Genomic DNA, 19315 nt, shown 5'->3' with positions numbered 1-19315 from the left:
ATCTATATAGCCCCGTCCTAGCACCAGAACCCCTGACCCTTGGGCCATGAATTTCACAATCATGCCAACAGTTTGACTGCTTGATGTCCAGGAGGAAAAAAGAAGATTTTTAATGATTGCATTCATTTTGGTGCTTTTAGCCCCATCCCTCAGGCCCCAGGGAGGCAGGGACCATGATATTCACAAATTTTGTTCCCCTTCACACATAGATGCCATATGCTAAAATTGGCTGAAATTGGTTCAGCGGTTTCAGAGAAGAAGCTGAAAATGTTCAAATGTTTACACACGACGGACGACGCACGACGACGGACGAAAACGGAGAACAATAGGTCACCTGAGTGACTCATGTGACCTAAAAATATAAGAAAATTGACAAGTGATGATGGAAGTCAAATTACTGATCAAAAAGAGCTACTAAATGAACTGTATTATCAAAATCTCTACAAAAATACGAAGAATACTTAGATGATGTAGATTTGGATGAAATATTAGAAGGCTGTGATATTCCAAAAGTAAATCAGGAAATGGTCGATGAAATAGATAATGACATCTGCAGTGATGAAAAATGAAACTGTGAGGAAAAAGATAAAACAGGCTTAATTCTCCAGATTGATTTTGAAAAGTGTTCGATTCTGTGTCGTGGAAATTTATTTTAAGGTACTCAGTTTGTTTAATTTTGGAGAAAAAATTATTAGATAAATAAAATAACTTTTTTGTGATGCCAAACTCAGCGTTATACATGTTATTTTCTCTGAATTTTTGATATGACCAGGATGGTAATCAAGGTGTCCCGATATCTCCTTACCTCTTCATTCTATGTGCTGAAATTGTGCTGAAATTATGGGATATCAGGATAAGAAATAATAATTTTATACAAGGCATAGTTATCGAAAGAAATAAATTCAAATTATTACAATATGCAGATGATACTGTTATACTTTTAGATGGCCCAAAAAACTCTTTAAGAACTGCCCTTTTACTTGTAAACCAGTTCTCAAAAGTTCTCCGGTTTTAAACCAAATTTGAAAATACGCGATGTATAAAGATCGTCTCTTTAATTAAAAACTCAAACATTGAAAATACTCGTTTTCCATACAATTAAAATGGTCTCAGGAACCATTTACTGTGCTTGGTATAACATATTCTGCTTACCTGGACAAAGACGCAATAAATTATTTTAATTTTTTTCTTTTTTTTAACCTAAAATTGAAAAGAGAGAGAAAATGGTTTTTACATGGTCTAGAAGAATGCTGTCTACAGCAGGTAGAAAAATTGTAGGTAAAACATTAAATATCCCAAAGATGGGTACAGCCCACTAATTGTTTTCCCATAGGCGGCAATGTTAACATTTCTTCACATAGCAATGTCCCTAATTTTCGTTCAGCATTGAGTGACCCCTCAAATCAAAGCACATCAAGTTGTCTTTCCTTGGTTAAAATCTCGAGGTGGCATGTCAGATTCGTTTTCCGGCAAAATGCGTCTGTCTGCGTTAACCTCTGAAAATGAAAGTGAAAGTAGGGGATTTCAAGACTTCTCACTGGTGTTATAATACATAAAATAATTCTGCTGATCTTCTTGATAAATTACATCTGCCAAGCTTTTTTGCAAGGGAACATACTCCTTATCAACAAGTATGAGGCTCAGTTTAATACCTTATCACAGTTTTTTTTACTCAGGTCTGCAAATTAAAGAACTTGTAATTTTTTCTGCACTACTTTCTTCTCCTACCGATTCTAAAAATAATTAGAGGTATGTACCCAATATGAAAAGAATTTTCTGGATTTTACAACATTTAACATCATAAGTCATACTACAGACTATGTAGTGACATTATGCCAAATTTCAGGAAAATTCAATCATTAATAAAGATTTTACAGCATGCACAGTTCTATATGCAAAATTCTTTTAAAACGCTTCCATCTAGCCACAACTGCACCCAAATTTTAAGTCATCGGTTAGCCTATTAATGTACTTATACCATTTTTATTCTCTTTCATAATTTTAAATACATCAAGCAAAATCATAATCAAGCACTCATACGGGTCCATTTCTCTTATTTTAAAAAATCAATGCATTTTTGCACAAAATTTTATATCCCTCACCCTTGAATTCATTGTTTCTCCATGATTGACAAAAAAATTAAGTTTACAAATACCCCGAAAGTAGTAAAAATAGAAAGTACTGATTATTTCCTGTCCATTGATGCATCATTCAGGAAAATTGGTATAGGAATAAAGAAGTTATAAGCCCTTATATTCTTGTAAACATTCATCTGTTTCAAAGCAATTTTTACGCCAATGCAAGGTCACTCATCTATGACATCATAATGACATCATAATGGATTGCTTATTACACATGTAGTGTTACTTTTCCCGTACTTTTAATTAAAGTTGAAATTAGAACTTAAATATTCATTATAACTATAAAATAACAAAAATACTTGCATGAGCAGATCAAATAAATAGTCTACAGAAAATGTTTTGTTTCCATGGTAACCATTTTGTAATTTGTAGGAAAATGAAAGAGAACTTTGAAAGTTTTGAATTTCCTTACAAGTCGCTCATTCTGACTGACAAATATTAAAGAAATTTCAACTCTTATATTTTTTAATCTTAATATTTTATCATACACAACACTATGAATGTAACTGTTTTGAAATTCTCTTTAAAACATATTAGCTGTAAAATATATAGCATACATGTACAGATTAGTTTGATGTTCACTTTCATTGCTCAAATATTCATTTAAAATCTACATTTACTAAGCTTTAACACCCCCCCCCCCTCCTCCCGCACACACACACATACACACAAAGAAGCTTTAGAAAATTCAACTTACATATTAAAAGCACTGCCATCATTTTATATATGAAGACTCAAGCTGTGTTCAAATGAGTTTGTTTTTCCTGACTGATAGTTTTAAACACCATCTGCATGAACCTCAAAGTTAACCTGTATCACCATGAACCTAAAAAAAAATCAATTTAAAAAATGGTGCAATAATTAATCAGCATCAAAAAGCACCTAAAACATTCACAGACAGACATCAAACACACACAATCCTACAACATTCCCTGATGCCCTTAATTTGATATCAATTGAAAATTATGAATTTGCACTGATTAGTCTCAGCATTGTTAAATTACATGTAAATTAATAATACAGGTAAAAAGCATGTAACTGACAATAATTATACATTAGACAAATACATGTAATCCAGTTAATAAAATATAAAAAAAAAAAAATGTTAGTGTGCATGTTCACACACACACACTGCTTAACTTCTACACAACTGTAGCCTGACCGACTTCTTTGAAAAAATGCACATGTATGTCCTCGTTCATGTAATTCTATTCCATGAAAATAAAAGTTTTCATTTACAAATATTGTAATAAAGCATGGAAACCTCTTTTTTCTTTACCTCTTTCATAAAATGACAAATGCATATCACCTACATACTGCAAGACTCTGCATTAGGTAGCATAGCTGCACTAAGCAGTGTTGATAACTCACTGCCATTCTACTTTCACTTTGACCTTGAACTTCACTGAATACTGATTCCGACCTCATTTCTGAACTTTTGTGTATTGATGATAAACAATAGTGGTGGATGTACTTCTAAAATAATTGTTCCTTTTCTAAATCTCTATTAATGGCTCGGAATTAATAAATTGTATAGAATCGATACATTTAATTTACATGCTACATGTGTACACAATGGGAGATATGCGCATAAGCTGTCTGTTCCTAAAAGGGGGGGGGGGGAGGGGTATTAACAAATCGATTTGTTTCAAAATATGTATAAACAAATTAAAATTTGCTTCTTTCATAAATTTAAACAATTGGAAATGATAGTAAACACCGAGTTCAAAACAAAGTAAAGATCTATGAGAATTTTCTCTTACCAATAGGCTTCACATATTGGGTACAGCCCACTAATTGTTTTCCCATAGGCGGCAATGTTAACATTTCTTCACATAGCAATGTCCCTAATTTTCGTTCAGCATTGAGTGACCCCTCAAATCAAAGCACATCAAGTTGTCTTTCCTTGGTTAAAATCTCGAGGTGGCATGTCAGATTCGTTTTCCGGCAAAATGCGTCTGTCTGCGTTAACCTCTGAAAATGAAAGTGAAAGTAGGGGATTTCAAGACTTCTCACTGGTGTTATAATACATAAAATAATTCTGCTGATCTTCTTGATAAATTACATCTGCCAAGCTTTTTTGCAAGGGAACATACTCCTTATCAACAAGTATGAGGCTCAGTTTAATACCTTATCACAGTTTTTTTTACTCAGGTCTGCAAATTAAAGAACTTGTAATTTTTTCTGCACTACTTTCTTCTCCTACCGATTCTAAAAATAATTAGAGGTATGTACCCAATATGAAAAGAATTTTCTGGATTTTACAACATTTAACATCATAAGTCATACTACAGACTATGTAGTGACATTATGCCAAATTTCAGGAAAATTCAATCATTAATAAAGATTTTACAGCATGCACAGTTCTATATGCAAAATTCTTTTAAAACGCTTCCATCTAGCCACAACTGCACCCAAATTTTAAGTCATCGGTTAGCCTATTAATGTACTTATACCATTTTTATTCTCTTTCATAATTTTAAATACATCAAGCAAAATCATAATCAAGCACTCATACGGGTCCATTTCTCTTATTTTAAAAAATCAATGCATTTTTGCACAAAATTTTATATCCCTCACCCTTGAATTCATTGTTTCTCCATGATTGACAAAAAAATTAAGTTTACAAATACCCCGAAAGTAGTAAAAATAGAAAGTACTGATTATTTCCTGTCCATTGATGCATCATTCAGGAAAATTGGTATAGGAATAAAGAAGTTATAAGCCCTTATATTCTTGTAAACATTCATCTGTTTCAAAGCAATTTTTACGCCAATGCAAGGTCACTCATCTATGACATCATAATGACATCATAATGGATTGCTTATTACACATGTAGTGTTACTTTTCCCGTACTTTTAATTAAAGTTGAAATTAGAACTTAAATATTCATTATAACTATAAAATAACAAAAATACTTGCATGAGCAGATCAAATAAATAGTCTACAGAAAATGTTTTGTTTCCATGGTAACCATTTTGTAATTTGTAGGAAAATGAAAGAGAACTTTGAAAGTTTTGAATTTCCTTACAAGTCGCTCATTCTGACTGACAAATATTAAAGAAATTTCAACTCTTATATTTTTTAATCTTAATATTTTATCATACACAACACTATGAATGTAACTGTTTTTAAATTCTCTTTAAAACATATTAGCTGTAAAATATATAGCATACATGTACAGATTAGTTTGATGTTCACTTTCATTGCTCAAATATTCATTTAAAATCTACATTTACTAAGCTTTAACACCCCCCCCCCCTCCTCCCGCACACACACACATACACACAAAGAAGCTTTAGAAAATTCAACTTACATATTAAAAGCACTGCCATCATTTTATATATGAAGACTCAAGCTGTGTTCAAATGAGTTTGTTTTTCCTGACTGATAGTTTTAAACACCATCTGCATGAACCTCAAAGTTAACCTGTATCACCATGAACCTAAAAAAAAATCAATTTAAAAAATGGTGCAATAATTAATCAGCATCAAAAAGCACCTAAAACATTCACAGACAGACATCAAACACACACAATCCTACAACATTCCCTGATGCCCTTAATTTGATATCAATTGAAAATTATGAATTTGCACTGATTAGTCTCAGCATTGTTAAATTACATGTAAATTAATAATACAGGTAAAAAGCATGTAACTGACAATAATTATACATTAGACAAATACATGTAATCCAGTTAATAAAATATAAAAAAAAAAAAAATGTTAGTGTGCATGTTCACACACACACACTGCTTAACTTCTACACAACTGTAGCCTGACCGACTTCTTTGAAAAAATGCACATGTATGTCCTCGTTCATGTAATTCTATTCCATGAAAATAAAAGTTTTCATTTACAAATATTGTAATAAAGCATGGAAACCTCTTTTTTCTTTACCTCTTTCATAAAATGACAAATGCATATCACCTACATACTGCAAGACTCTGCATTAGGTAGCATAGCTGCACTAAGCAGTGTTGATAACTCACTGCCATTCTACTTTCACTTTGACCTTGAACTTCACTGAATACTGATTCCGACCTCATTTCTGAACTTTTGTGTATTGATGATAAACAATAGTGGTGGATGTACTTCTAAAATAATTGTTCCTTTTCTAAATCTCTATTAATGGCTCGGAATTAATAAATTGTATAGAATCGATACATTTAATTTACATGCTACATGTGTACACAATGGGAGATATGCGCATAAGCTGTCTGTTCCTAAAAGGGGGGGGGGGGGGGGAGGGGTATTAACAAATCGATTTGTTTCAAAATATGTATAAACAAATTAAAATTTGCTTCTTTCATAAATTTAAACAATTGGAAATGATAGTAAACACCGAGTTCAAAACAAAGTAAAGATCTATGAGAATTTTCTCTTACCAATAGGCTTCACATATGAAAAGAATTTTCTGGATTTTACAACATTTAACATCATAAGTCATACTACAGACTATGTAGTGACATTATGCCAAATTTCAGGAAAATTCAATCATTAATAAAGATTTTACAGCATGCACAGTTCTATATGCAAAATTCTTTTAAAACGCTTCCATCTAGCCACAACTGCACCCAAATTTTAAGTCATCGGTTAGCCTATTAATGTACTTATACCATTTTTATTCTCTTTCATAATTTTAAATACATCAAGCAAAATCATAATCAAGCACTCATACGGGTCCATTTCTCTTATTTTAAAAAATCAATGCATTTTTGCACAAAATTTTATATCCCTCACCCTTGAATTCATTGTTTCTCCATGATTGACAAAAAAATTAAGTTTACAAATACCCCGAAAGTAGTAAAAATAGAAAGTACTGATTATTTCCTGTCCATTGATGCATCATTCAGGAAAATTGGTATAGGAATAAAGAAGTTATAAGCCCTTATATTCTTGTAAACATTCATCTGTTTCAAAGCAATTTTTACGCCAATGCAAGGTCACTCATCTATGACATCATAATGACATCATAATGGATTGCTTATTACACATGTAGTGTTACTTTTCCCGTACTTTTAATTAAAGTTGAAATTAGAACTTAAATATTCATTATAACTATAAAATAACAAAAATACTTGCATGAGCAGATCAAATAAATAGTCTACAGAAAATGTTTTGTTTCCATGGTAACCATTTTGTAATTTGTAGGAAAATGAAAGAGAACTTTGAAAGTTTTGAATTTCCTTACAAGTCGCTCATTCTGACTGACAAATATTAAAGAAATTTCAACTCTTATATTTTTTAATCTTAATATTTTATCATACACAACACTATGAATGTAACTGTTTTGAAATTCTCTTTAAAACATATTAGCTGTAAAATATATAGCATACATGTACAGATTAGTTTGATGTTCACTTTCATTGCTCAAATATTCATTTAAAATCTACATTTACTAAGCTTTAACACCCCCCCCCCCCTCCTCCCGCACACACACACATACACACAAAGAAGCTTTAGAAAATTCAACTTACATATTAAAAGCACTGCCATCATTTTATATATGAAGACTCAAGCTGTGTTCAAATGAGTTTGTTTTTCCTGACTGATAGTTTTAAACACCATCTGCATGAACCTCAAAGTTAACCTGTATCACCATGAACCTAAAAAAAAATCAATTTAAAAAATGGTGCAATAATTAATCAGCATCAAAAAGCACCTAAAACATTCACAGACAGACATCAAACACACACAATCCTACAACATTCCCTGATGCCCTTAATTTGATATCAATTGAAAATTATGAATTTGCACTGATTAGTCTCAGCATTGTTAAATTACATGTAAATTAATAATACAGGTAAAAAGCATGTAACTGACAATAATTATACATTAGACAAATACATGTAATCCAGTTAATAAAATATAAAAAAAAAAAAAATGTTAGTGTGCATGTTCACACACACACACTGCTTAACTTCTACACAACTGTAGCCTGACCGACTTCTTTGAAAAAATGCACATGTATGTCCTCGTTCATGTAATTCTATTCCATGAAAATAAAAGTTTTCATTTACAAATATTGTAATAAAGCATGGAAACCTCTTTTTTCTTTACCTCTTTCATAAAATGACAAATGCATATCACCTACATACTGCAAGACTCTGCATTAGGTAGCATAGCTGCACTAAGCAGTGTTGATAACTCACTGCCATTCTACTTTCACTTTGACCTTGAACTTCACTGAATACTGATTCCGACCTCATTTCTGAACTTTTGTGTATTGATGATAAACAATAGTGGTGGATGTACTTCTAAAATAATTGTTCCTTTTCTAAATCTCTATTAATGGCTCGGAATTAATAAATTGTATAGAATCGATACATTTAATTTACATGCTACATGTGTACACAATGGGAGATATGCGCATAAGCTGTCTGTTCCTAAAAGGGGGGGGGGGGGAGGGGTATTAACAAATCGATTTGTTTCAAAATATGTATAAACAAATTAAAATTTGCTTCTTTCATAAATTTAAACAATTGGAAATGATAGTAAACACCGAGTTCAAAACAAAGTAAAGATCTATGAGAATTTTCTCTTACCAATAGGCTTCACATATTGGGTACAGCCCACTAATTGTTTTCCCATAGGCGGCAATGTTAACATTTCTTCACATAGCAATGTCCCTAATTTTCGTTCAGCATTGAGTGACCCCTCAAATCAAAGCACATCAAGTTGTCTTTCCTTGGTTAAAATCTCGAGGTGGCATGTCAGATTCGTTTTCCGGCAAAATGCGTCTGTCTGCGTTAACCTCTGAAAATGAAAGTGAAAGTAGGGGATTTCAAGACTTCTCACTGGTGTTATAATACATAAAATAATTCTGCTGATCTTCTTGATAAATTACATCTGCCAAGCTTTTTTGCAAGGGAACATACTCCTTATCAACAAGTATGAGGCTCAGTTTAATACCTTATCACAGTTTTTTTTACTCAGGTCTGCAAATTAAAGAACTTGTAATTTTTTCTGCACTACTTTCTTCTCCTACCGATTCTAAAAATAATTAGAGGTATGTACCCAATATGAAAAGAATTTTCTGGATTTTACAACATTTAACATCATAAGTCATACTACAGACTATGTAGTGACATTATGCCAAATTTCAGGAAAATTCAATCATTAATAAAGATTTTACAGCATGCACAGTTCTATATGCAAAATTCTTTTAAAACGCTTCCATCTAGCCACAACTGCACCCAAATTTTAAGTCATCGGTTAGCCTATTAATGTACTTATACCATTTTTATTCTCTTTCATAATTTTAAATACATCAAGCAAAATCATAATCAAGCACTCATACGGGTCCATTTCTCTTATTTTAAAAAATCAATGCATTTTTGCACAAAATTTTATATCCCTCACCCTTGAATTCATTGTTTCTCCATGATTGACAAAAAAATTAAGTTTACAAATACCCCGAAAGTAGTAAAAATAGAAAGTACTGATTATTTCCTGTCCATTGATGCATCATTCAGGAAAATTGGTATAGGAATAAAGAAGTTATAAGCCCTTATATTCTTGTAAACATTCATCTGTTTCAAAGCAATTTTTACGCCAATGCAAGGTCACTCATCTATGACATCATAATGACATCATAATGGATTGCTTATTACACATGTAGTGTTACTTTTCCCGTACTTTTAATTAAAGTTGAAATTAGAACTTAAATATTCATTATAACTATAAAATAACAAAAATACTTGCATGAGCAGATCAAATAAATAGTCTACAGAAAATGTTTTGTTTCCATGGTAACCATTTTGTAATTTGTAGGAAAATGAAAGAGAACTTTGAAAGTTTTGAATTTCCTTACAAGTCGCTCATTCTGACTGACAAATATTAAAGAAATTTCAACTCTTATATTTTTTAATCTTAATATTTTATCATACACAACACTATGAATGTAACTGTTTTGAAATTCTCTTTAAAACATATTAGCTGTAAAATATATAGCATACATGTACAGATTAGTTTGATGTTCACTTTCATTGCTCAAATATTCATTTAAAATCTACATTTACTAAGCTTTAACACCCCCCCCCCCTCCTCCCGCACACACACACATACACACAAAGAAGCTTTAGAAAATTCAACTTACATATTAAAAGCACTGCCATCATTTTATATATGAAGACTCAAGCTGTGTTCAAATGAGTTTGTTTTTCCTGACTGATAGTTTTAAACACCATCTGCATGAACCTCAAAGTTAACCTGTATCACCATGAACCTAAAAAAAAATCAATTTAAAAAATGGTGCAATAATTAATCAGCATCAAAAAGCACCTAAAACATTCACAGACAGACATCAAACACACACAATCCTACAACATTCCCTGATGCCCTTAATTTGATATCAATTGAAAATTATGAATTTGCACTGATTAGTCTCAGCATTGTTAAATTACATGTAAATTAATAATACAGGTAAAAAGCATGTAACTGACAATAATTATACATTAGACAAATACATGTAATCCAGTTAATAAAATATAAAAAAAAAAAAAATGTTAGTGTGCATGTTCACACACACACACTGCTTAACTTCTACACAACTGTAGCCTGACCGACTTCTTTGAAAAAATGCACATGTATGTCCTCGTTCATGTAATTCTATTCCATGAAAATAAAAGTTTTCATTTACAAATATTGTAATAAAGCATGGAAACCTCTTTTTTCTTTACCTCTTTCATAAAATGACAAATGCATATCACCTACATACTGCAAGACTCTGCATTAGGTAGCATAGCTGCACTAAGCAGTGTTGATAACTCACTGCCATTCTACTTTCACTTTGACCTTGAACTTCACTGAATACTGATTCCGACCTCATTTCTGAACTTTTGTGTATTGATGATAAACAATAGTGGTGGATGTACTTCTAAAATAATTGTTCCTTTTCTAAATCTCTATTAATGGCTCGGAATTAATAAATTGTATAGAATCGATACATTTAATTTACATGCTACATGTGTACACAATGGGAGATATGCGCATAAGCTGTCTGTTCCTAAAAGGGGGGGGGGGGGAGGGGTATTAACAAATCGATTTGTTTCAAAATATGTATAAACAAATTAAAATTTGCTTCTTTCATAAATTTAAACAATTGGAAATGATAGTAAACACCGAGTTCAAAACAAAGTAAAGATCTATGAGAATTTTCTCTTACCAATAGGCTTCACATATTGGGTACAGCCCACTAATTGTTTTCCCATAGGCGGCAATGTTAACATTTCTTCACATAGCAATGTCCCTAATTTTCGTTCAGCATTGAGTGACCCCTCAAATCAAAGCACATCAAGTTGTCTTTCCTTGGTTAAAATCTCGAGGTGGCATGTCAGATTCGTTTTCCGGCAAAATGCGTCTGTCTGCGTTAACCTCTGAAAATGAAAGTGAAAGTAGGGGATTTCAAGACTTCTCACTGGTGTTATAATACATAAAATAATTCTGCTGATCTTCTTGATAAATTACATCTGCCAAGCTTTTTTGCAAGGGAACATACTCCTTATCAACAAGTATGAGGCTCAGTTTAATACCTTATCACAGTTTTTTTTACTCAGGTCTGCAAATTAAAGAACTTGTAATTTTTTCTGCACTACTTTCTTCTCCTACCGATTCTAAAAATAATTAGAGGTATGTACCCAATATGAAAAGAATTTTCTGGATTTTACAACATTTAACATCATAAGTCATACTACAGACTATGTAGTGACATTATGCCAAATTTCAGGAAAATTCAATCATTAATAAAGATTTTACAGCATGCACAGTTCTATATGCAAAATTCTTTTAAAACGCTTCCATCTAGCCACAACTGCACCCAAATTTTAAGTCATCGGTTAGCCTATTAATGTACTTATACCATTTTTATTCTCTTTCATAATTTTAAATACATCAAGCAAAATCATAATCAAGCACTCATACGGGTCCATTTCTCTTATTTTAAAAAATCAATGCATTTTTGCACAAAATTTTATATCCCTCACCCTTGAATTCATTGTTTCTCCATGATTGACAAAAAAATTAAGTTTACAAATACCCCGAAAGTAGTAAAAATAGAAAGTACTGATTATTTCCTGTCCATTGATGCATCATTCAGGAAAATTGGTATAGGAATAAAGAAGTTATAAGCCCTTATATTCTTGTAAACATTCATCTGTTTCAAAGCAATTTTTACGCCAATGCAAGGTCACTCATCTATGACATCATAATGACATCATAATGGATTGCTTATTACACATGTAGTGTTACTTTTCCCGTACTTTTAATTAAAGTTGAAATTAGAACTTAAATATTCATTATAACTATAAAATAACAAAAATACTTGCATGAGCAGATCAAATAAATAGTCTACAGAAAATGTTTTGTTTCCATGGTAACCATTTTGTAATTTGTAGGAAAATGAAAGAGAACTTTGAAAGTTTTGAATTTCCTTACAAGTCGCTCATTCTGACTGACAAATATTAAAGAAATTTCAACTCTTATATTTTTTAATCTTAATATTTTATCATACACAACACTATGAATGTAACTGTTTTGAAATTCTCTTTAAAACATATTAGCTGTAAAATATATAGCATACATGTACAGATTAGTTTGATGTTCACTTTCATTGCTCAAATATTCATTTAAAATCTACATTTACTAAGCTTTAACACCCCCCCCCCCCTCCTCCCGCACACACACACATACACACAAAGAAGCTTTAGAAAATTCAACTTACATATTAAAAGCACTGCCATCATTTTATATATGAAGACTCAAGCTGTGTTCAAATGAGTTTGTTTTTCCTGACTGATAGTTTTAAACACCATCTGCATGAACCTCAAAGTTAACCTGTATCACCATGAACCTAAAAAAAAATCAATTTAAAAAATGGTGCAATAATTAATCAGCATCAAAAAGCACCTAAAACATTCACAGACAGACATCAAACACACACAATCCTACAACATTCCCTGATGCCCTTAATTTGATATCAATTGAAAATTATGAATTTGCACTGATTAGTCTCAGCATTGTTAAATTACATGTAAATTAATAATACAGGTAAAAAGCATGTAACTGACAATAATTATACATTAGACAAATACATGTAATCCAGTTAATAAAATATAAAAAAAAAAAAAATGTTAGTGTGCATGTTCACACACACACACTGCTTAACTTCTACACAACTGTAGCCTGACCGACTTCTTTGAAAAAATGCACATGTATGTCCTCGTTCATGTAATTCTATTCCATGAAAATAAAAGTTTTCATTTACAAATATTGTAATAAAGCATGGAAACCTCTTTTTTCTTTACCTCTTTCATAAAATGACAAATGCATATCACCTACATACTGCAAGACTCTGCATTAGGTAGCATAGCTGCACTAAGCAGTGTTGATAACTCACTGCCATTCTACTTTCACTTTGACCTTGAACTTCACTGAATACTGATTCCGACCTCATTTCTGAACTTTTGTGTATTGATGATAAACAATAGTGGTGGATGTACTTCTAAAATAATTGTTCCTTTTCTAAATCTCTATTAATGGCTCGGAATTAATAAATTGTATAGAATCGATACATTTAATTTACATGCTACATGTGTACACAATGGGAGATATGCGCATAAGCTGTCTGTTCCTAAAAGGGGGGGGGGGGGAGGGGTATTAACAAATCGATTTGTTTCAAAATATGTATAAACAAATTAAAATTTGCTTCTTTCATAAATTTAAACAATTGGAAATGATAGTAAACACCGAGTTCAAAACAAAGTAAAGATCTATGAGAATTTTCTCTTACCAATAGGCTTCACATATTGGGTACAGCCCACTAATTGTTTTCCCATAGGCGGCAATGTTAACATTTCTTCACATAGCAATGTCCCTAATTTTCGTTCAGCATTGAGTGACCCCTCAAATCAAAGCACATCAAGTTGTCTTTCCTTGGTTAAAATCTCGAGGTGGCATGTCAGATTCGTTTTCCGGCAAAATGCGTCTGTCTGCGTTAACCTCTGAAAATGAAAGTGAAAGTAGGGGATTTCAAGACTTCTCACTGGTGTTATAATACATAAAATAATTCTGCTGATCTTCTTGATAAATTACATCTGCCAAGCTTTTTTGCAAGGGAACATACTCCTTATCAACAAGTATGAGGCTCAGTTTAATACCTTATCACAGTTTTTTTTACTCAGGTCTGCAAATTAAAGAACTTGTAATTTTTTCTGCACTACTTTCTTCTCCTACCGATTCTAAAAATAATTAGAGGTATGTACCCAATATGAAAAGAATTTTCTGGATTTTACAACATTTAACATCATAAGTCATACTACAGACTATGTAGTGACATTATGCCAAATTTCAGGAAAATTCAATCATTAATAAAGATTTTACAGCATGCACAGTTCTATATGCAAAATTCTTTTAAAACGCTTCCATCTAGCCACAACTGCACCCAAATTTTAAGTCATCGGTTAGCCTATTAATGTACTTATACCATTTTTATTCTCTTTCATAATTTTAAATACATCAAGCAAAATCATAATCAAGCACTCATACGGGTCCATTTCTCTTATTTTAAAAAATCAATGCATTTTTGCACAAAATTTTATATCCCTCACCCTTGAATTCATTGTTTCTCCATGATTGACAAAAAAATTAAGTTTACAAATACCCCGAAAGTAGTAAAAATAGAAAGTACTGATTATTTCCTGTCCATTGATGCATCATTCAGGAAAATTGGTATAGGAATAAAGAAGTTATAAGCCCTTATATTCTTGTAAACATTCATCTGTTTCAAAGCAATTTTTACGCCAATGCAAGGTCACTCATCTATGACATCATAATGACATCATAATGGATTGCTTATTACACATGTAGTGTTACTTTTCCCGTACTTTTAATTAAAGTTGAAATTAGAACTTAAATATTCATTATAACTATAAAATAACAAAAATACTTGCATGAGCAGATCAAATAAATAGTCTACAGAAAATGTTTTGTTTCCATGGTAACCATTTTGTAATTTGTAGGAAAATGAAAGAGAACTTTGAAAGTTTTGAATTTCCTTACAAGTCGCTCATTCTGACTGACAAATATTAAAGAAATTTCAACTCTTATATTTTTTAATCTTAATATTTTATCATACACAACACTATGAATGTAACTGTTTTGAAATTCTCTTTAAAACATATTAGCTGTAAAATATATAGCATACATGTACAGATTAGTTTGATGTTCACTTTCATTGCTCAAATATTCATTTAAAATCTACATTTACTAAGCTTTAACACCCCCCCCCCCCTCCTCCCGCACACACACACATACACACAAAGAAGCTTTAGAAAATTCAACTTACATATTAAAAGCACTGCCATCATTTTATATATGAAGACTCAAGCTGTGTTCAAATGAGTTTGTTTTTCCTGACTGATAGTTTTAAACACCATCTGCATGAACCTCAAAGTTAACCTGTATCACCATGAACCTAAAAAAAAATCAATTTAAAAAATGGTGCAATAATTAATCAGCATCAAAAAGCACCTAAAACATTCACAGACAGACATCAAACACACACAATCCTACAACATTCCCTGATGCCCTTAATTTGATATCAATTGAAAATTATGAATTTGCACTGATTAGTCTCAGCATTGTTAAATTACATGTAAATTAATAATACAGGTAAAAAGCATGTAACTGACAATAATTATACATTAGACAAATACATGTAATCCAGTTAATAAAATATAAAAAAAAAAAAAATGTTAGTGTGCATGTTCACACACACACACTGCTTAACTTCTACACAACTGTAGCCTGACCGACTTCTTTGAAAAAATGCACATGTATGTCCTCGTTCATGTAATTCTATTCCATGAAAATAAAAGTTTTCATTTACAAATATTGTAATAAAGCATGGAAACCTCTTTTTTCTTTACCTCTTTCATAAAATGACAAATGCATATCACCTACATACTGCAAGACTCTGCATTAGGTAGCATAGCTGCACTAAGCAGTGTTGATAACTCACTGCCATTCTACTTTCACTTTGACCTTGAACTTCACTGAATACTGATTCCGACCTCATTTCTGAACTTTTGTGTATTGATGATAAACAATAGTGGTGGATGTACTTCTAAAATAATTGTTCCTTTTCTAAATCTCTATTAATGGCTCGGAATTAATAAATTGTATAGAATCGATACATTTAATTTACATGCTACATGTGTACACAATGGGAGATATGCGCATAAGCTGTCTGTTCCTAAAAGGGGGGGGGGGGGAGGGGTATTAACAAATCGATTTGTTTCAAAATATGTATAAACAAATTAAAATTTGCTTCTTTCATAAATTTAAACAATTGGAAATGATAGTAAACACCGAGTTCAAAACAAAGTAAAGATCTATGAGAATTTTCTCTTACCAATAGGCTTCACATATTGGGTACAGCCCACTAATTGTTTTCCCATAGGCGGCAATGTTAACATTTCTTCACATAGCAATGTCCCTAATTTTCGTTCAGCATTGAGTGACCCCTCAAATCAAAGCACATCAAGTTGTCTTTCCTTGGTTAAAATCTCGAGGTGGCATGTCAGATTCGTTTTCCGGCAAAATGCGTCTGTCTGCGTTAACCTCTGAAAATGAAAGTGAAAGTAGGGGATTTCAAGACTTCTCACTGGTGTTATAATACATAAAATAATTCTGCTGATCTTCTTGATAAATTACATCTGCCAAGCTTTTTTGCAAGGGAACATACTCCTTATCAACAAGTATGAGGCTCAGTTTAATACCTTATCACAGTTTTTTTTACTCAGGTCTGCAAATTAAAGAACTTGTAATTTTTTCTGCACTACTTTCTTCTCCTACCGATTCTAAAAATAATTAGAGGTATGTACCCAATATGAAAAGAATTTTCTGGATTTTACAACATTTAACATCATAAGTCATACTACAGACTATGTAGTGACATTATGCCAAATTTCAGGAAAATTCAATCATTAATAAAGATTTTACAGCATGCACAGTTCTATATGCAAAATTCTTTTAAAACGCTTCCATCTAGCCACAACTGCACCCAAATTTTAAGTCATCGGTTAGCCTATTAATGTACTTATACCATTTTTATTCTCTTTCATAATTTTAAATACATCAAGCAAAATCATAATCAAGCACTCATACGGGTCCATTTCTCTTATTTTAAAAAATCAATGCATTTTTGCACAAAATTTTATATCCCTCACCCTTGAATTCATTGTTTCTCCATGATTGACAAAAAAATTAAGTTTACAAATACCCCGAAAGTAGTAAAAATAGAAAGTACTGATTATTTCCTGTCCATTGATGCATCATTCAGGAAAATTGGTATAGGAATAAAGAAGTTATAAGCCCTTATATTCTTGTAAACATTCATCTGTTTCAAAGCAATTTTTACGCCAATGCAAGGTCACTCATCTATGACATCATAATGACATCATAATGGATTGCTTATTACACATGTAGTGTTACTTTTCCCGTACTTTTAATTAAAGTTGAAATTAGAACTTAAATATTCATTATAACTATAAAATAACAAAAATACTTGCATGAGCAGATCAAATAAATAGTCTACAGAAAATGTTTTGTTTCCATGGTAACCATTTTGTAATTTGTAGGAAAATGAAAGAGAACTTTGAAAGTTTTGAATTTCCTTACAAGTCGCTCATTCTGACTGACAAATATTAAAGAAATTTCAACTCTTATATTTTTTAATCTTAATATTTTATCATACACAACACTATGAATGTAACTGTTTTGAAATTCTCTTTAAAACATATTAGCTGTAAAATATATAGCATACATGTACAGATTAGTTTGATGTTCACTTTCATTGCTCAAATATTCATTTAAAATCTACATTTACTAAGCTTTAACACCCCCCCCCCCCTCCTCCCGCACACACACACATACACACAAAGAAGCTTTAGAAAATTCAACTTACATATTAAAAGCACTGCCATCATTTTATATATGAAGACTCAAGCTGTGTTCAAATGAGTTTGTTTTTCCTGACTGATAGTTTTAAACACCATCTGCATGAACCTCAAAGTTAACCTGTATCACCATGAACCTAAAAAAAAATCAATTTAAAAAATGGTGCAATAATTAATCAGCATCAAAAAGCACCTAAAACATTCACAGACAGACATCAAACACACACAATCCTACAACATTCCCTGATGCCCTTAATTTGATATCAATTGAAAATTATGAATTTGCACTGATTAGTCTCAGCATTGTTAAATTACATGTAAATTAATAATACAGGTAAAAAGCATGTAACTGACAATAATTATACATTAGACAAATACATGTAATCCAGTTAATAAAATATAAAAAAAAAAAAAATGTTAGTGTGCATGTTCACACACACACACTGCTTAACTTCTACACAACTGTAGCCTGACCGACTTCTTTGAAAAAATGCACATGTATGTCCTCGTTCATGTAATTCTATTCCATGAAAATAAAAGTTTTCATTTACAAATATTGTAATAAAGCATGGAAACCTCTTTTTTCTTTACCTCTTTCATAAAATGACAAATGCATATCACCTACATACTGCAAGACTCTGCATTAGGTAGCATAGCTGCACTAAGCAGTGTTGATAACTCACTGCCATTCTACTTTCACTTTGACCTTGAACTTCACTGAATACTGATTCCGACCTCATTTCTGAACTTTTGTGTATTGATGATAAACAATAGTGGTGGATGTACTTCTAAAATAATTGTTCCTTTTCTAAATCTCTATTAATGGCTCGGAATTAATAAATTGTATAGAATCGATACATTTAATTTACATGCTACATGTGTACACAATGGGAGATATGCGCATAAGCTGTCTGTTCCTAAAAGGGGGGGGGGGGAGGGGTATTAACAAATCGATTTGTTTCAAAATATGTATAAACAAATTAAAATTTGCTTCTTTCATAAATTTAAACAATTGGAAATGATAGTAAACACCGAGTTCAAAACAAAGTAAAGATCTATGAGAATTTTCTCTTACCAATAGGCTTCACATATTGGGTACAGCCCACTAATTGTTTTCCCATAGGCGGCAATGTTAACATTTCTTCACATAGCAATGTCCCTAATTTTCGTTCAGCATTGAGTGACCCCTCAAATCAAAGCACATCAAGTTGTCTTT

At 31.7% G+C, this 19315-nt stretch overlaps 1 long non-coding RNA gene across 2 annotated transcripts; it reads right to left on the bottom strand.

The window, feature by feature from the left end:
* Positions 1 to 1316: 1316 nt before the first annotated feature.
* On the bottom strand, positions 1317 to 18239 carry LOC133193630 (uncharacterized). 2 transcript variants are annotated; one of them, XR_009721956.1, is made up of 8 exons: positions 18108 to 18239; positions 15486 to 15614; positions 12864 to 12992; positions 10242 to 10370; positions 7621 to 7749; positions 5458 to 5586; positions 2839 to 2967; positions 1317 to 1496 (listed from the first exon to the last, which is right to left on the bottom strand). It is a non-coding gene; the product is annotated as an uncharacterized LOC133193630 (long non-coding RNA). The 2 variants fall into 2 exon arrangements; XR_009721957.1 differs by lacking the exons at positions 1317 to 1496; positions 2839 to 2967 and adding an exon at positions 3936 to 4115.
* Positions 18240 to 19315: the final 1076 nt, after the last annotated feature.

The sequence above is a fragment of the Saccostrea echinata genome, unplaced genomic scaffold (assembly GCF_033153115.1).
Source record: "Saccostrea echinata isolate AGI-Se365-2 ecotype Australia unplaced genomic scaffold, CSIRO_AGI_Sech_v1 ptg000028l, whole genome shotgun sequence".
Lineage (NCBI taxonomy): Eukaryota > Metazoa > Mollusca > Bivalvia > Ostreida > Ostreidae > Saccostrea > Saccostrea echinata.
This window is presented reverse-complemented; position numbering and strand designations above follow the sequence as displayed.